The sequence below is a fragment of the Vidua chalybeata genome, chromosome Z, assembly GCF_026979565.1.
Source record: "Vidua chalybeata isolate OUT-0048 chromosome Z, bVidCha1 merged haplotype, whole genome shotgun sequence".
Classification (NCBI taxonomy): Eukaryota; Metazoa; Chordata; class Aves; order Passeriformes; family Viduidae; genus Vidua; species Vidua chalybeata.
The window spans coordinates 68,300,170-68,319,432 of record NC_071570.1 but is presented as its reverse complement, the minus strand read 5'-3'; the positions used below and the strand labels follow the sequence as shown (position 1 = coordinate 68,319,432).

At 41.6% G+C, this 19,263-nt stretch overlaps 1 long non-coding RNA gene across 2 annotated transcripts in view; it reads left to right on the top strand.

Annotated features, from left to right (window-relative positions):
* Positions 1–18,385, top strand: part of LOC128802506 (uncharacterized) — a 31,989-nt gene extending 13,604 nt beyond the window's left edge. The window contains exons 2-4 of one of the 2 annotated variants that reach the window (XR_008435465.1): positions 9,274–9,376; positions 12,325–12,351; positions 18,119–18,385. This is a non-coding gene — a long non-coding RNA (uncharacterized LOC128802506). The remainder of the gene's footprint in view (positions 1–9,273; positions 9,377–12,324; positions 12,352–18,118) is intronic. The other variant, XR_008435464.1, reaches the window with a different exon arrangement.
* Positions 18,386–19,263: the final 878 nt, after the last annotated feature.

Sequence of the window (19,263 nt, the reverse complement as noted above, 5' to 3'; positions counted from 1 at the left end):
ACCTCCCTGGGCAGATGATTCCAGTGTGCAATCACCCTTTCAGTGAAGAATTTTTTTCTAACATCTAACCTAAACTTCGCTTGGTGCAGCTTAAGACTGTGCCCTCTTGTTCTGTCAGTTGTTTCCTGGGAGAAGAGACTGATCCCCACCTGACTATAACCACTTCCCAGGGAGTTGTAGAGAGTGATAAGGTCACCCCTGAGTCTCCTTTTTTCCAGGCTAAACAACCCCACTTCTCTCAGTCATTCATCAGCCTTGTTGCCCTCCTCTGGACATGTTTGAGCATCTCAACATCCTTCCTAAATTGAGGGGCCCAGAACTGGACACAGCACTTGAGGTGTGCCCTCACCAGTGCTGAGTATAGAGGAAGAATTACTTCGCTGGTCTCTCTGGCCACTCTATTCTTGATACAGACCATTGGCCTTTTTCGCCACCTGGCACACTGTTAGCTCATATTCAGCTGGCTGTTGACCAGCATCCCCAGGTCCCTTTCTACCTGGGCACTGTCCAGCCACTCTGTCCCCAGCCTGTAGCACTGCAGGGGGTTGTTGTGGCCAAAATGCAGGATTCAGCAGTTGGATTTGTTGAACTTCATGATATTGCAGTCAGCCCACCTATCCCACCTGTCCAGGTTGCTTTGCAGAGCCCTCCTACCCTCCAGCAGATTGACACATGCTCCCAGCTTGGTGTCACCAGCAAATTTATTGATGGAATCAATAAATTCAATCCCCTCATCCAGATCATCAGTGAAGATATTAAATAGGACTGGCGCCAGCACTGACCCTGGGGGACCCCACCAGTGACTGGCCACCAACTAAGTGCAGCACCATTCACCACCACTCTCTGAGCCTGGCTATCCAGCCAGTTCTGAGCCCAGCAAAGTTTGCACCTGTCCAAGCAGTGGGCTGCCAGGTTTTCCAGAAGTATGGTGTGGGAGACAGTGTCAAAGGCTTTGCTGAAGTCCACACAGACAACATCCACAGTCTTTCCTGCCAGGTGGATCACCAAGGTGGATCACCAAGTCATAAAGGGAGATCAGGTTCGTCAAGCACAACCTACTCCTCCTAAACTCATGCTGGCTGGGTCTGATACCCTCACAAACCTGTAGGTGCCATGTGATGGCACTCAAGATGATCTGTTCCATAACCTTTCCACGTACTGAGGTCAGGTTCACTGGCCTGTTGTATCCTGAATCCTCCTTCTGGACCTTCTTGTGGATGGGCGTCACACTGGGCAGCTTCCAGTCATCTGGGACCTCCCCAGTAAGCCGGGACTGATGGTAAATGATGGAGAGTGGCTTTGCAAGCTCATCTGCTAGCTCCCTCATCACCCTAGGATGGATCCCATCTCATGGTCCCATAGATTTATGAGGATCTAAGTGGCTCATCAGGTCTCTGACTGCTTCCTCCTGGGTAACAGGAGGGCTATTCTGCTCCCTGACACCATCTACCAGCCCAGGAGGACTGTTGTCCTGAGGACAACTTGTCTTTCTGTGGAAAACTGAGGCAAAGAAGGTGTTCAGTACCTCTGCTTTTTCCTCATCTTTAGTTACTAAATTTCCTTCCGCGTCTAATAGAGAATGGAGGTTGTCCTTACCGTTCATTTTGCCATTAATATATTTATAAAAATATTTCTATTGTCCACAGAAGTTGCCAGTTTGTGTTATAACTGGGCTTTTGCCTCTCTGATTTTTTCTTCTACATGCCCTAGCAACTCCATTAAATATTTACTGAGATACCTGACCCTCCTTCCAAAGGTGATACACCTTCTTTTCTTTCCTTAGCTCCTTCAAGAGCTCCTTGCCCATCCAAGCTGGTCATTTTCCTCATCAACTCATCTTTTTGGCACATAGCAACAGTTGTTTGTTCCTGTGCCTTCAAGATTTCTGTTTTGAAGCACACCCATCCTTCCTGGACTCCTTTGTTCTTAAGGGCTGCTTCTCAAGGAACTCTCCGAATAAGTCTCTTGAATAGGCCAAAGTCTGCCCTCCAGACATCCTGTGTGTCAATTTTATTAATGCCCCTCCTTGTTTCACCAAATATTGAAAACTCTATAATTTCATGATCACTGTGCCCCAGATGGCCTCCAACCACCACATCTCCTACCAGCCCATCTCTGTTTGCAAACAGCAGATCTAGTGCAGTCCCTCTCCTGGTAGGCTCACTCACCAGCTGTGGCAAGAAGTTGTCCTCCACACACTCTAAGAACCTGCTAGACTGTCTCTTCTCTGCTGTGTTGAGGTCCCAGCAGATGTCTGGTAGGTTAAAGTCACCTACAGGAGTAAGGGCTGGTGATCTTGAAACATCCTCCAGCTGCTTGTAAGAATAAGTTATCTGTAAGATTGATCCCCGGGGCCTTAGGTGTTCAATCCAGCTAGATCTGGATCCCTGGCCCCTCTCAATCTCACAAGGACAAAAGTAAAAGACGGGAGTCACTCTTTCCTCTCGGGACCAGAGTCCCAGATTATTCTGGATAGGAGCCACCTGGGAAAGAAGGTGACTTCCCAGAGGAGCAAGAGAGTGAATGCTGGATGGTGGGAGATTTTAAACCCAGGGGAAGGGGGCAGAGGCACAACTGATGGGAGGGGAGAGGGGAGGAAGTAACCTGAGCTAAGACCCCTACCACAAGGCTCTGGGAGGAGAGGGGGAGATATGGAACAAACCACTTGATCCAACACAACAGTTATCTGCCTTGTCTTCCTGGTTGGATGGTCAATAACAGACTCCCATCAGGATGTTAGCCTTATTAGCCTTCCCCCTGATTCTTACCAGTAGGCACTCAACTTTATCGTTGTTAGCTTCAATTTCCATGGCATCAAGAACCTCCTTGTATTATAAAGAGTCATCCCTCCACCTCTTCTCTCTCTCCTGTTTCTGTGCTACAAGAGCTTGTAGCCTTCCATTGCAGCACTCCAGTTATGTGTGTTGTCTGACCACGTTTCCATGATGACGACTACATCATGCTGTACCATGGCTTCCAGCTCCTCTTGTTTGTTACCCATGCTGTGTGCATTAGTGTATATGCACTTCAACTGGGCTGTTGGTTTTACTTCTGTCTCTGGCTTACCATCCTTGGGCTTGTTTCTGGAGAACCTAGTTGCATCCCCTTCCCCCTATGAACTAGTTTAAAGCCCTCTCAATGAGTTTTTCCAATTTGTGGGCTAGAATCCCCTTGACCTTAACAGACGGATGAAGCCCATCTAGCTCTAGCAGGCCAGGTGCCCTGAAAGTTACCCCATGATCAAAGAACCCAAAATTCTGCCAATGACACCAGCCTTTAAGTCACTTGCTGATAATGTGGGTTCTCCTTTCATCATATGTCTCTGTCACTGAAGGGACTGAGCAGAGCACCACCTGTGCTCCTGCCCCCTCAACCACTCGACCCAGAGCCCTGAAGTCCCTTTTAATTGGTCTGGTGCTCTTCTTTTCAATCTCATCACTGCCAGCCTGGAGTATCAGCAGTGGGTAATAACCAGAGGGTTGAATCAGCCCAGGGAGTCTCCTGGTGACATGCATTACCCAGGCCCCAGGGAGGCAGCAGATCTCCCTGGGGGATGGGTTCAATTGACATTCAGGGCCCTCTGTTCCCCTCAAAAGGGACTCACCTACTATGACTACCCTTTTTTTCTTTCTAATGCTAGAGGCAGTGATCCATCTGACATATTAAGTGTAATTGGAAGGTTCTCCTGAAACAGAGATTTTTGGAGTTAAGTTAACAAAATAAATTAAGCATTTATATTTTAGCTTGTAGAGTTGTGTATTGAATTTTAACCTTTTACTTAAGAAGCCTCTGCCTGGTACAAAGGGCATAAGAAAATGCAAATTTCTGAAGCTTCTTGCATAAAGAACAATACCAGAGGAGGCAAAGAACCCAGATAAAGAAGCTCCTCTGTCTCCAAGCCTATCAAGACTGACAGACTTACTCAGATAAGCACCAAAGGACCGAAAGCCCACATGCAGAGAGGAAAAGTTCAAAAGTTCAGTCATGAGGAAGACCACAATCTTCAGCCTCAAGAACTCCGAGAGACCCCCGTACGACCACCACAGCAAATCACGCATGGCCAGAAGGGTGTGGACCTATTTAGCATGAGAGGCGAGGGCAGGCGGGGCCAGGGGTTGAATATGAATGGACAAGTTGTGCAATGTATTGCATATGGAACATCTTTGGGAATAAAGGTGTGGGTCAGACTGAGGCTCAGGGCACAATTTTGGAGAGCTATCTCATTTGTGCCGGGCGCTGACATACATACCCACTTCATAACTACCCCAGGTTATGGAGTCTATGTATTTATTCCGCGTATCGCTTCACTCCAAGCAGATTATTTTCTTCAATGTCATCTGGCTAACCCTCTGGATTCAAGGCCTCATACCGATTCTGAAGTGGCATCTGGGTAGGTGATGGAGAATTTTCATTACCTCTCCAAGGACAGACCCATTTCCACTCCCCTTCATTAACTAGGTCTCTTCCTACTGCCTGATGGTAGGAGGCACGGGAGTCCTCTGACAGGTGGTGGATGATGGAAGATGAAAGGGTGAAACTCCACCAGTCTATTTCCCTTTCATTATCCCTAATACCCATTAGTCTTTCTACTTCCTCCTTAAGCTCAGCCACCAGACAGAGATCATTCACCTCTTCGCACCGCAGGCACGCCTCTTTTGCACCATCCCCTGGTACTGCTGGCAGGCTCAAACACACTACAGGAAGGGGTCTGGACAGACGTGTCCTTCTTGGAGCATTCTGTTTGTCTTGTTCACTTTTACTAGCTATAGCTTTTGGTCATTTGGAGACCATTGCTGAAGAAAAAAACAACAACAAAAACTAAACAAAACAAACAATCAAACAAAAACCACCAATGAAAATCAAGCTAAATAAAATAAAAACGCCACTAGCAGGAGGATGCCTGCCTTTCTGCCTGCTTGCCTTGCCTGCACAAACTGCTGTGCAAATTGCCATGCTATGCCTTTAGAGCCGTGCCTCGCCCGTTTGCCCACTCCTATTGGCCGCACCCCCAGGGCCTTCTTTTAATTGCACCTCTGATGGCCAGAGGAAGCCTCGCCCTGCACCTGAATGGCTAGTGAGAATGTCCCACTCAGCTGTCCCTTTTTTAGTGTCAGAAACTTCTACAATCAGGGCTTGGTGGCAGAAACCTCTAAGAGAGGGACTGACAGGAGAGATAAGTTGCATGCCCTCTGAAGTTCACAGTGAGTTCCTCACAGCTCCCTTCTTCCCACAGCCAATTCTCTGACCACTTGACTCAGACTAGTTTCAGTGGCCTCCTTCTGTGTCACAGAATAAGGACTTTACAATTAAAGTTGTAAAGCAGGTATGTTTTATTCCAGCTGGGATGCATGAGGGGTATTTCCACCATACATGCATACCAAGTCAAGACAGGTTCGGGTTTAAATACACATTGATCCCCCAAGCCCACACCTCCCTGCCCTGCCCATTCTCTGTTCATTCTCTGCCTCCTTGTGCTTCATATTATAATTAGTCTTATGTAGTGCCATGCCTCCTGGCGGGTTGTGGGCAGGGGTCTTCTGATGAAATAAGAGGTCTTCCTCAGGTATTTGCTACTTGACCTTGTCTCTGGGCAAGCACAGCGGAGGTTTGACTAACTCCCAGGTCAGTTTGTTCTGGCCAAAACCAGGAGCCTGGTTCTTGCTGGTTTGGGTTCTGCTTTATGGGTTTTAACAATACCTAAGTCTTTCTTTACTGAGCTTAGACAATACACATATTATTTTTATGGCTTTTACCTAGCAACTAAATTCCTATGTGTTCTGTTACAAATTGTTTCTACCTAACAAGTTACATTCCTGTTACAAGCTGTGTACTGTACTTCTGTAAATTTGCTAAATAAGCTATATATTTCTGTTTCCCTCCACCCGTCTAAGTATGTTATGCTTCTAAAATTCTGAATTTTCATAAACATACATGTTTCCCATATCACTTCATGTACAGTTTAGGAGAAGTTTAGAAGAACACTCTGGAATTAATGTTTCCTCTAACAAAAAATGGGGCTCTAACAATCCCTCTCTGCCAATGAGAAAAGTAATACTAGTGGATGAAAGTGAAAAAAACCCAACCGTTTATCGACAGAGTGCCAACACAGCACAGGGAAAAAAAAATTAACAAATGCTGGATACTGAATTGTCAGAACCTTACCTCCCCCGCCCTCCAACCTCCTTCCCCCAAATGCACACAAACCCACACTGAAACAAAAAAAAGCCACCCCAAAATACCAGGGAAAGGAAAAAACCAGCCAACAGCTAACCACATTGCAGGGAGGAGGGGAAAATAAATGGTGACGGCTTTTGTCTCAGGGAAGAAAAATAACCAAAAGTTTCACGCACCAGTTCAGGAAAAAATCAGACGGGAAACCTGTTGAATCTCTTTTGTTGGTCTCCACTGCAGATGAAGCTGGTGGTTTTTAGGGTCCTTTCTTTCACTGGGTCAACTTTTCTGACGTCTGGGGCCAGGATGGAGTGGCTGCTGGGCTCCCCACCAGTCCCCTGCTTATCCCATCGAGTCTTCTTTGGCCTCAGACCAAACCAAACAGTTCAGGAAAAAAAACAAAGGCTGCCGAAGGACTGTTGTCACAGTCTCCAAGGCCAGGGAAAGGAAAAAACATTATTTTGCCTAAGCTAACAAAAAACTAAGCTAGCTAAGCAACAAAGAGAGCCCAGTCCACCTGCACCATGGACGCCTGGGGAGTGAGGTTTTGAAAAGGCCTGTGCAAGAGCCCCAGGGTTCCCCCTTGCCCTGAGCCCATCTTAAAGCTACTGCAACCCTTTCTGGGCATAGAGCAGATGATCATTGGGATAGAAAACCACCCCAAGACACTCCACCACCATTTCAGGCCTCCTGCCCAACATCATTCTACTTCAGTATTTTTACAACCAGGTAAAACTGAATGGATTCTCAAAGCACAAGACACGAATACATAAAAGATGTGAGGACAGCGCAGCTCTCATCTGAGGAAAGGCCAAGAGAGCTTGTTCAGACTGCAGAAGAGCACGCCCTGGGGAGAGCTTATTCCCAACCTTAAAGACATCATGGGGGCTTCTAAGAAAAATGGGGAGACAGCTTTTAACAGGACCTGTTGCAAAATGGACAGGGGAAATGGTTTTAAACTAGAAGATAGTCAATTCAGATTGGGTCTAAGGAAGAAATTGTTTATGAGCAGGGGAATGGAACACTGGTATAGGCTGCCCAGAGAGCTGCTAGGTGCCCCATCCCAAGGTCAGTTTGAATGGGGCTCTAAGCAACCTCACCTACTTGAAGAGGTCCCGGCTTATGGCAGGCATGTTGGACTAGATGACCTTCACAGTTCCCTTCCAACACGAACTAGTTTAAGATCCTACTTTGTTTTCATTGGAAAAGCATCAAGACAGAGCATCAGTCTGAGGGGAGGCCACCTGATGCCTTGGAGTGTAGCTGAGGAGCATACCCTTACACCAGACAACTGTGTTGCCTGCAGCTGCTCCACAATTTACCTGCAGAAGCTCCTTAGCAAACCCTCGCCTGACCTAGGCTGCATCCAGGCAGCAGTTCAGAAAGCCACACAAGAGAGAGGAATGTAGCAAGGTGTTCTTCTGCTTTGGGGTCCCTTGTGCAGCTATCAGGTATCGGGTCTGAAGTAAAAGAAAACACGAGATTCCACCTGTTTCTTCCATATCTGAGCCTGCTCCCCTAGACCCCATTCCTTAAGCTCCAGTTTCAGTGGCAGTTTCTTCCCTGGCAGAGGGTTAGAGACAAGCTTTTGCTACCAGAACAGAAGAAAACCATAAATGAAGCCACACTTGTTCCAACATGCAAAGGATCTTGTCTTGACTGTAATTTTCATTGCCTGACCTAGTTAGTAGGAACTTCATCAGCAAAAGCACAGTTTACTCCTCTGAGAATTGACTCCAACTTTTCCACAATTGAAAAAGACTTATGTGAAGCTGAAGTTGGTTTCCTATGATACAGCTGGCAAAACAAAACAAGTCCAGTGCAAAGGAAATCCGCTTTTGCAGTAGCTGCAAAGAGGCAATAAGCTTACCAATTTATTTAATGTACCAAGACACAGGCAAGGATTCAGCACACAAGTATATCTGCCAAATGAGATCCCAAACTTATCTAGGCCACCTAGACACATGAGAGAACAATATCCAGATGGTTTAGAAGCCTGAAACAGTCAAAGAGCCAATGAACTTTAAAAGATAGTACAGTTTTAGAGAAAATTGATGCCCCTTGGTTAATAAAGGAAAAAGCAAACAGAACTGTTTGGGGTTTAGTTTGATTTGTTAGGTGTCTTGTTTTGAGATTTGTTTGTGTGTTTGTTTTAAAATTGAAATGGAAAAAGTTCAGTGTACCCTGGCAGCCAGAACAGCCAACTATATCCCGAGGTGCATCTGGCCCAGCATCGCCAGCCAGGCGAGGGAGGGGATTGTCCTGCTCTGCTCTGCACTGGGGTGGCTTCAAGTCCTGGGGACAATTTTGGACACCACAATATAAGAAAGACATTAAGCAATTAGAGAGCAGACAAACGAGGGCCACGAGGATCATGAAGGGTCTAGAGAGGAAGCCATATGAGGAGTAGCCGAGGTCACTTTGTCTGTTCAGCCTGGAGAAGAGGAGACTGAGGGGAGACCTCATTGCAGCTTACAACTTCCTTGTGAGGGAAGAGGAGGGGCAGACACTGATCTCTTCTCTGTGGTGACCAGTGACAGAACTTGAATAAATGGCCTGAAGTTAAGTCAGTGGAAGTTTAGTTTGAGTATCAGGAAAAAGTTTTTGACCCACAGGGTAATTGGGCACTGGAACAGACTGCCCAGGGAAATGATCACATCAGCAAGTCTGATGGATTCAAGAAGTGTTTGGACAATGCTCTCAGGCCCATGGTGTGATTCTTGGGGTGTCCTCTGCAGGCCCAGGAAATGGACTCGATGATTGTGGTGGGACTCTACCAAGTCAGCATATTCTGTGAGTGTATTGTTATAGATAAAAATTGACCCAGCTGAATTAAAAAAGAAAAAAAATAGTTTTTATTATAGCGATCCAATTCTATCTGAGCCAGCCACAAAGAAAAGGACAGTGCTGAGCCCGGGATCGGCGCTGGGTGAGACACAGGTCTGACCGCTCCAGCAGAGGGTCTCCTGTGCTTCACACCATCCGTCCTAAACGAACAGTTTTTATACAGTTTGTTTTGCTTGAGGCTGGGATTTCGGTGATCAGCCTTTTCTTTCCATTCAAAGTCCCACATATTCATAAAGTCTCTTTTCTCTGCACCAGGTTGAACAATCCGAGGTCCGGGAGGTGATGTACATGGATGATGGAGTTACGGGAACCGGCATTGAGATGCATCCCCTGGAGATTCCAGCGATTCCAATCTCAGGTACTTGGCAGGATGTTCATCGCTTGGGAGTTCCTAGATTATCTCAAGAAACGGCCCATCTCCAAGCGAGCCACTTGCATTAACTTGTAAACGAAGCCTTGTCTACAATGGTTTCAACATACATGAGACAGCCTCCCCCCTTTGCCCTGGCTCGCTTGCTTTGTGTCTATATTTAATAATATAAAAACCCCTACCCATATATCACTTTATAGGTGCAAATTATGCCTATTACACATAACAATATGATTGTAGGATTCAACCTGGATTTCAAAGGCTATCACATTGCTGAACTTGCTGCAGGAAAATTCTTGTTGTTCAGAGACAGAACTCAAAACAAAATGCATACATATAGTAAGATCGATTGATGTTTCGAAAGTTTATTACATGCTGGCCTGATGTATCAACTATAATCAAGTTTTATGACCTTCAAACAGAGTACCTCATTTTCCAAAGTAGAGAAATTCTAAAGTAAAATGTAATGTAATGTAATGTAATGTAATGTAATGTAATGTAATAATATAATATAATGTAATGTAATGTAATGTAATGTAATGTAATGTAATATAATGTAATATAATATAATATAATATAATATAATATAATATAATATAATATAATATAATATAATATAATATAATATAATATAATATAATATAATATAATATAATATAATATAATATAATATAATATAATATATATAATATAATATAATATAATATAATATAATATAATATAATATAATATAATATAATATAATATAATATATAAATGTAGACTAGAATACAAATAGAATAGAATAGAATAGAATAGAATAGAATAGAATAGAATAGAATAGAATAGAATAGACATGCAATTGAAACATGGAGGGACATGCTATTTTAATGCATGGAAAGTGTTAAAAAAAATAAATGAGTGAAATTTTATAAGGTCCAAGATAAGAAACAACAGTCTCATGGTTTTCTTTTATTTAATTTGAGCTTGTTATTTCATCAGAAGGTATCTGAAAGTAGAACCTTGTTTCCCCTCTCCCAGGGGCCAGGACTTTGCCCTACAGGCAGCAAGACAATAGCTTATCTTTGTGTTCCTCTCCATCAGAGACTGAAATGGTTCATGCTGTTATAGATAAGAATTAATCCAGCCAAATTAAAAAATAAAATATAGTTTTATTTACCGATCAAATTCAGTCTGAGCCAGCCACAATAAAAAGGATAGTGCCGAGCCCGAGATTGGCGCTGGGTAAGACCACTATAGCATAGGGTCCCCTATGTTTCACACGGACTGTCCTGCTCAAGTGGTTTTTATACAATTTATTTTGCTCGAGGCAGAGATTTCAGTGATCGGGCTTTTCTTTCCATTCAAAGTCCCACATATTCATAGAGTCTCTTTTCTCTGCACTGAGTTGAACAAAACTGTGTCTGGGAAGCAATGTATGCCAGTCAGAGGGTTCCTGGAACTCGACATTGAGATGTGTCTTCCTGATGGCTCTGGCTGTCTCAATCTGAGATATTTATCAAGTATTCATCACCTGGGTGTTCCTCGGATCACCCTGGAGAAGCACCCATCTCCAAGCCACGTCCATTCGTTTGCAAATTAGGTCCTTTTCTCCCCGCTGCCAGCTGCGGTTTCGAAATATTGTGAAGTAACCTTCCCGTCCCAGCTTGAGTGCTTAAGAAAACTCACAGGAATATTTCTTAACAATATAACATATTTCATACATCTATTTCTCACAAGCACGAATTATCTAAAATACACATAACAATGCCATAAACATTGTTATGAAGGAGTTTTGCCCTTTATAGAAAAAACTGGATAAAGAAGCTACAACCACAGAAGCCCACCCCTCCTTGAAAATGCCTGACTGGAACATTGGACTGTGAGGGAAGCCACCTAGATAAAATAAAGGGGACACTATTGTTCAATCATCTCAGGTCTAGGGAGAAATAAACAAGGCAGAGGGAAAGGAATGCAACCACAAGAAAGCCAAACACAGCAGAAAACCCTCCCTTGTCTGGGTTTGAAGTGGGGGACACCACAGCCAACAGAGGCCAGGTTTACACAGTCTCCCCCTGAAACGATGTCGGGAAGGAGGTTTCAAGTGTCTGGTGTAACCTCTGGTCAGAGGCACTGAACACTATATTTCTTTTTTCCTCTTCTGATCAGAAGGAAGAATCGGTTGTAAAATCTTTTGTTCAGAAAAAAGGTGCAGAATCAGAGCAAGGCAGGAAAGCCAAATGCTCCTCAAAACAGAAAAGGTGTGTGTGGAGAAAAGGGTCTTAATTTGCTACTGGATGTATCTGGAAAAGGGGAATGGTTGAAGACGAATTGGGCCAAAATCAAAGTGTTTCCCTGAGAGCTTTGGAGGATGCAGTTCAGCCATGAAATAAACTCAGTTGATAGTACCAGGCAGATGAAAACAAAGACAGATAAAATTAACTTTGCCTGTAATCTATAATGTAATGAACAGTTTCCACATGTTCCCCAGTGACGCAGGCAGGGCCTTCCTAGTTCCCATAGCAACACTGAAACAACTACTAACTCTAGCTGAGTACCAGTATTGAAATGTCAATTCACTAATTGCTCTGTTTGTTTTCTCTAAACTATCTGGAGATAACCGGCCTCTCACCCCTCCACGCTGCCATTCTGGGACTAAAATGCAAATAAAAAACCCTTGGGATCATGGGAGTATTTTTAGGGGATAAAGACATCCATAAATAAAGAACTAAACACAATAGAGGGGCTAGACAAATGCCCTAGCTGAGGAAGAGGGAAACACATCCCCTGATTGACTTTTGTCCATCACCATCACCTACAAAAGACTAGACTAGAGTAGGCTGTGGGAAGCAAAGATAAAGAGACAGAATTTCCTGGTGTTGCCACAAGGAAAGGAGAAGGGACAGCTGCTGCTCTGGACCTCAGTGACAGACTCTGCACGCCTTCTTCCCTTTCAGCTACCTGGGAAAGCTACAACAGCGGAGGTGAGTTCTGTGTCAGGCCTCCTGCCCAGCTGATCTTTTTGTTCTTTTGATCTTTTTAATAAAGAGCTGAACGTTAATAAAGGCATTAGCCCTGCTCATTTCATATAACAATTATTATAGGTTCTCTAGGATTTACAAACTCTAATAAAGAATGGGAATTATAATAAGTAAATATATCTTCTAAAAGGGATGTAAGTATTATAGATTACAGATAATAAATTTGGATCTCTTTGCACAAGATGTGCACCTGAGATGGCTGCCTTCTGCTTTTTGGGTTGTTTTGTTTGGGTTTTTTCTTTTTTCAAAACAGTTGAGTGCAGATGGCTGTCTGAGAGAAATGACAATTTTCTTGCCTTCCCATTTTCCTATCTACAGCAGACAGTGGTGGGGAGAAAGGGGGGGGGAAGAAGAGAAAGAAATATGCCAGATGTGTTTCTACCATGTTAATGTGAAGGAAACTGCAACAAATGTTGACATTTTGGCACTGAGAACATTGCTTTGACTAGGGTCTAAGTGGTGGAATGTCAACATTCTTCACTTTCTCCTAGTAAAATATTTGTCTTAAAATGTAAATGAAGGCTAAAGAGCTTTTTCTTCTTATTAGCTTGCCAAAACATCTGGATTTGTGTTTACATTAGTTGGCATCACAGGGTTATCCTTCAAAAAAAACCTTCTTTTATTTTCTGATTTCTAGCTGAACCTCTCACACATAAAGTGCTTTTCTGAGTAATGCAATATTTTCTGACAATGGGAGTAATCTTAAATATAAAGTAAAAATGTAGTAGCTGAATCTATTGGAGGCTAATGTGAGAGCAGGTGAAATATGGAATAATACACAGCAAATGCTACCTCCCTGTGAGACTCAAAAAACCAAGTAATGCTCATACAGGATTCACTTCATCAGCTGATGATTAATTTTAATGCTAAAAGGAATAAATTTCAAAATTTCTTTTTTTCTGCTGTTGCAGGAAGCAAATCTAGCACTATTTTTCTCTTTTGTTTTCTGTGTCTTCAGGAAAGCATGAAGCAGAAAAGGAGTGCTGTAACTATCTTTGTGTATTGATAATTATATTTCAGTGATTACAAGAGCTACCAATTGGAGTCCCATACACCTGGTGTGTGTATGACTGAAAATTGCTACAGGAAAGCAATAGTAAGAAAGCAGACAAAAATAATTTAGAGAAGCCAAAATTTTCTCAGTGATTTTCAGCCTCACTCAAAGGCTTATCTGCCTCCAAAATTAGCTAAGTTCCCAGTGTATTTGTACTTACTCTTTCCCCATCTCTACATTCATCATCCATTAAAGCTTAACTGAGCCAAATATTTCGCTTTCATGGGTAGACTTTGTTGGAAAATTAGGCTAAACAGCCTTGTAATGGTCACAGTATAAAGTAGTTACTGAATTTTGTCTAAAACTTAGACCCTTTAAACTAACCATTAGTCAAACCAAACCAATAAGCCCAATGTTGTAATCCCTCTTTGAAATAAAATTTATTAGCAAGAAAAATACACTATGTGAAAAATCTTTTTTTTTAATGTATTATTGGCTTATTCATTTAGTGCATACAAACAGTTATCTGAGCACAGGATTGGGTTTTTTTCTTGATTCTAAGACTGAGATTCACTCCCATCTGTTAGCTGGCCCTAAGGCTGTGAAGTCTAGGAGATTATTTTTCTTGCTGTAGAGTACTCAACAAGGCAGGTATGAGAGACACTGGCCTTGATTTGAGGCAAAGAAATTGATAAAGAATTCAAATTAAATCAGACAAAGCTCATCCGGAACATTTGCTGTAGGTAGGGGGTCACACATTGCTGCAATTCTTTTATTGTGGGTTTTGTGTTGTCTTTGTTGCTGTTCTCTTTGGACTCCCTGGAAACGAGAGAAATTGGAGGGTTTTTTCCTTGCTTAATTCCTGGGTTTTTTTCCATGTCGGTTTCTTTCTTTTAGAAACTACCATTACATAACTGTTGGACACAAAAACTTTAAACACACCCTTCTTTTGAACACCTGGCAGCTTGTGCATTCAATACGAGCTGCAGTGTTTTGAAAGTGATCATTTTTTTCAATGTACAGATATAGAATATATCTATACAAAGATCTGTGTGCAGCTCTTTTGCTTCAAAATACCTTGTCTGAAATTACAGCTGGGTATCTTTTAGGAGTTGTTAAGCATCCCATTTTTTTTTTTTTTTTTTTTTTTTTGGACTCACCTACTGAGGGAGATATAGGGTCAGCAATCTGATCAGATGAATATTGCCTCTGGAGATCACAGGGAAATAATTAATTATCTCTGTACCTCATTGTGCCTTTTTCAGCTCTACCTCACTGTCTTTTTGTTTCTTGTCGTGATGCTTGAGGTGAAAGAGTTTCCTCTGATTTCTCCAAGTGTCCTTTCTGTAGAGCACAGATACAAATAGGCTGAAATGGATGCTGAAAGAAATCAACAATGGCAAAATTAAAAGTGGGTAATGTTAGAGCACTTATAAACACAGAAACTGCAGAATCAAATCTTGTAGAGATGAATACTCCCAAATTATTTGTTAAGTGACAGAAAGATTTCTTGGGTAATCTAAGTGTAAGATGCTGATTCATCTCTCAGCATTTGTGATACCTCTTCCCAAAGCTTGGCCACTTTGTCCCATTCATGAAGAAAATAAACTATTTCTCCCAGCTGAGAGAGTTTCACTACATTCAAAAAATTAGCATCTCTTTATAACCCAAGTGCCCCTTTCTGCATTTATTTAGTTAATTAACAACACTTTCACCTTGGCAAGTCAAAATCTCTCCTTTTGTTTACTCCCCCAACATGTTCCAGTGTGAAATGTCAGTTTCACAAAGCCCTTTACAAACCAGTCTCTTGTAACAGCAGATCTGGGGTAAACCTCACCTACACCTTCCATTTAAACCTGCTGTGTGAAATAGTTACTCTAAGGCTCTTCTACCTACATTATTTTCCTTTGGCAAGGGCACATTCCTTCAGAAAAGTTGATAAATTATCAGTAATTAGAGACTTTAAAGGTAACTTTTCAGTTACATACACAACACACACACACACACACACACACACATAACATATATATATAAAGATATATAAGGGAGAAACAACAGTAAGGAAAAAAAAAGAAGCTTAGCACTACAGCTTTTCCAAATTAAACTCTTATCTCTCCTATCTCATATTTTACAGCCCTAAAGATGGAAGGCTTGTAAATGAGATGTATTTCTATGCAACTGCATAAAAAGATGCCACTTCAGACAATTTTAAGTGGACATAGAAAGTGATCTTGTAAAATTCCCCCAGAACCCAGTAAAAATCCTCCAGGATATTATCTTTTTTTTTCAATATGAGGTGATGTGGGTGAAGCTATTATTTTTAGTAAAAAAAAAATAGGAAAAATTAAATTAATAAAAAAAGGGGAATTAATTAATTTAAAAAAGGGAAAATGAGTTCATTACATATAAAACTGTTTCTGTTATGCTCTGGAAGCTAAAGAGATAATGTTCCGAGGGCCCTACAAAAAATTTTGTCAAAATAAATGAAATGCTGCCCTCTTCTGATTAAATTTGAATTTAGAAGTTGCTGCACTTGCAATGGAAGAAGAGGTCTGAGGAAAAGACTATAAAATGAGTTAAAAACAGGGCTTGGCAGGTGGATGAACCCCCTGTGCAGGGAATGTAGTGGGTAGTCTCCATAATTTCTGTGTAGCAAGCAATGTCCCACATCAAAGCAGGAGATATGGGGAGCCTGAATAAAAGCAGCTTGCACTGTACTTGTGTATTTTGGGGTAATTTTGTGACCTGGTGTGTAATGCAAGCAGCAGATGGATTGAATAAAGCACACCTGGCATGGTTTTACCCGAATTTAGGCATGTGCACATGAAGTTTTTTAAATCTCCAAACACAATCCAAGCCTCAGAAAACCAAGAGTACACTGGAGACCTGTCAAACAAATACCCAGTTGAGCTGCAAACTGCTCAAAGTGTGAGTGTGCTGCAAATATCACATGCCTTTGTTTGATGCCCTCTCCTAAATCTTTTTTTCACTGGTAACTATCACTGACTAATTTCTGGTATTTTCAGTACTTTTTATTAATTAAGTATTTCTCTAACTGCAAAATGTGAGTGGTCTTGAAGCATCTTGTAGATCTACAAACATAAAAAGATTCGAAAATCAGATCATGGAGAAATATGTACATGTTAAGCCAGTTCTCTGACCAGTTTGACTGTTTGGTGGTAACTTCCTTATGGATTATTTCACACCAGACTGACACACAGGGTTGTTCCAGCTGTAAATTACCACATCCTCTAAAAATCCATTGAGTGTGGATGCTTGAGTCAGGGTTTCATTTGGCCTTTCTCATCTGGATTCCTTTTTTTTTTTTTTAAGGTATTTTAAATACACAACAATATGTAAATGGCATGTACGTACCTAATTTTCTGTTCAAAAAGAAATATACAAGCACTTAGCAGAAGAGCTTTCAAGTGATTCATCCACATATAAAACTTTGTTCTTCACTAATTTACCTTGCACAGTTCTTCCACTTACATGCTTTTAGGCTAAGCAAAATTATCTTTCTGCCCATTGCTGAACCTTTGAGTGTTAGAGCTAAAGTAAAAATATGTATAACAGGCTATTTGTAACATGGGAAAATAATTACAGAACTAAAAATGCAAAATAATGGCAAAGCTGTAAGAGCCACTGGGCTGCTTAGAGCTGATACTGCTGCAAGCATTTATCTTGTTGCAGCTTTCTTTCTGTCAGTGGAGAAAACATGTTAAAGCATAAGAAGATTATTAAATAAATCACAAAAACAAATGCTTGCAGGCTTTGTGGCTATAAACAGTACTGGCAGTACTGGCAATAGGTACAGTCATAACTTGCAGACTATGCCAGGAAAAGAAAGCATCATGAATTTTGTAAATCAGCTATTTCAAATGAAGTAAAGCATCTTTCTGTACTTGTACAGGTCTTTACATGTGTTCATGTAACTCAGAGGGGAATGGTCAACAATTTAAATAACGAATTGCACATCTGTGCAATTTCTCAGTATTTGCTCACATTTAAGTTGTGATGGTGGAGAGGCCAGTGAGTCTTTCAACCAAGTATTCTGGTTGAGCAATAGATTTTGATGAATTTACATTACATGACATGTCAAAGACTTGCAAAATTTCTTCTAGCATGTTTCCAACAAGGTATGACTCCACCCTGATGGAATAGATGACTGCCCGTCTGCCTTAGCCACACTCTGTTAAGTTGTTGTTTTCCGTTAAAATCACTCATATTTTTGTAATCTTAACTGTAGAAAAACCAGGGTGCTAAAATAAAAAGTAGGCACAAACCAAAGAATTACTGCTGGACCTGAAATGTTCTGTTCCACCATATTATGAGCTTTTACATTTCTGTGGAAGGCACACGAGCCTTCTGGTCCTTTGTCATCCCTGTAGGAAACACACTTGAACTACAAAGTAGGATTTTAAATGTTGTTTATTAGAGCTTAGAGTATCAAAATACAAGAGCACTGATAGGCAGCACCTCTCTAGGTGCTCTGAGTCCTGAGGGTGTAGCGCTGACAAACACAGCATTCCATGCAGATCTCATCCAGAGCAGAGAATCTTTTTTTATTTTCTTACAAGGAAACAACCTTTTTCATAATTTCTACAATCAAGATGAACATCATGAATGTTCATGTTGATCCTAAAAAAGTACTGCCTGTGTGTCCTTAGCGCTAAATCACCTCAAAAGGTTCTGATCTGATTTGTTTGTTTGTAGGAGCTGGTGAAACAGAAGATAAAGTAACAACTGATTGAGCAGCAAAGGTCTGAAGCAATGACTGCAAAAAGGGGAGGCAAATATTTACACCAAACGATGAGGAGAAAACATGCACATTGCTAAGTAAAGTTTGGATGCAGCCAGTTTCTGGGAACAATTTATTAAAGCTCCTCTGGAACAGGAGAAATGTGTAGAACTGTATAGAAATGTACAGAAAGGATTATGCTAATTTACCTTTTAAATAAAGGAGCAATCTCATCAATGCAAACCAGGTGCTTTTCTGGAAACCAATAAACCTCATTCTTCTTCCTGTAATTTTGGCTGGGAGATTGTTTTGTTTTTCTAGTCAGAACCGCTGACTGTAATTTACATTGTATCGTGGTACTGGTGAAGATCAGGACAGTAATTTTTAACAGTATTTCATTGTAAATGAGTCTTACTGTGTTTGTTGTGCAGAGGATTGCTCTTAAGAGAAAAAGAAGGAAAAAATTTAAAACCCATTTCTGCAATGATGCTGAATTTAAAAACATAATCAACCAATATGATGTACTTGCAAAGTGCACTGGCACTCTCAGGTATAAAGTTTGGAGGCTTTAAAGCATGCTATTATAACCCAGATCCTGTAATACTTGTTTTACAAATGTCTCTGTAAAGATAACATTGCTGGTTAGATGGCTCTCCAGCTGCTGAAAGGAAAGAATCATCCCCTGGATTGCAGTGGAGCACATGGGGAAAGGAATAAACTGGTCTGGCAACAAAACAATGACAAGAAATAGAGAGCCTTGTATCTGCATAATGAAAGCAGCCCTAATTCATTTTTCTGTTTAGTTGTTAAGGGATAAACAAAACAACCCCCCCCCCCCCAAAAAAAAAAACTCAAATAAAAACAAAAGTAACTGAATATTTACAAAGAAAAAAACAATAAAGCTGTTGTGATTGTGGTGTGGCTTAGTTACCAGAAACACGTTTTCCCTCTAAAGCTTTTTGTCACATTCTAATTCTGTAGCACTTCCCACCTGCTCTGACTTCTGCTGGAAGAGCCCACAGCAGTTATAATCACCAGATCTATTTTGGAACAGCGCTGAAGATGGGAAGCAGGAGGAAAACCAGCACTGGAGTGCTACATTTGTATCTGCAGGCAGTTT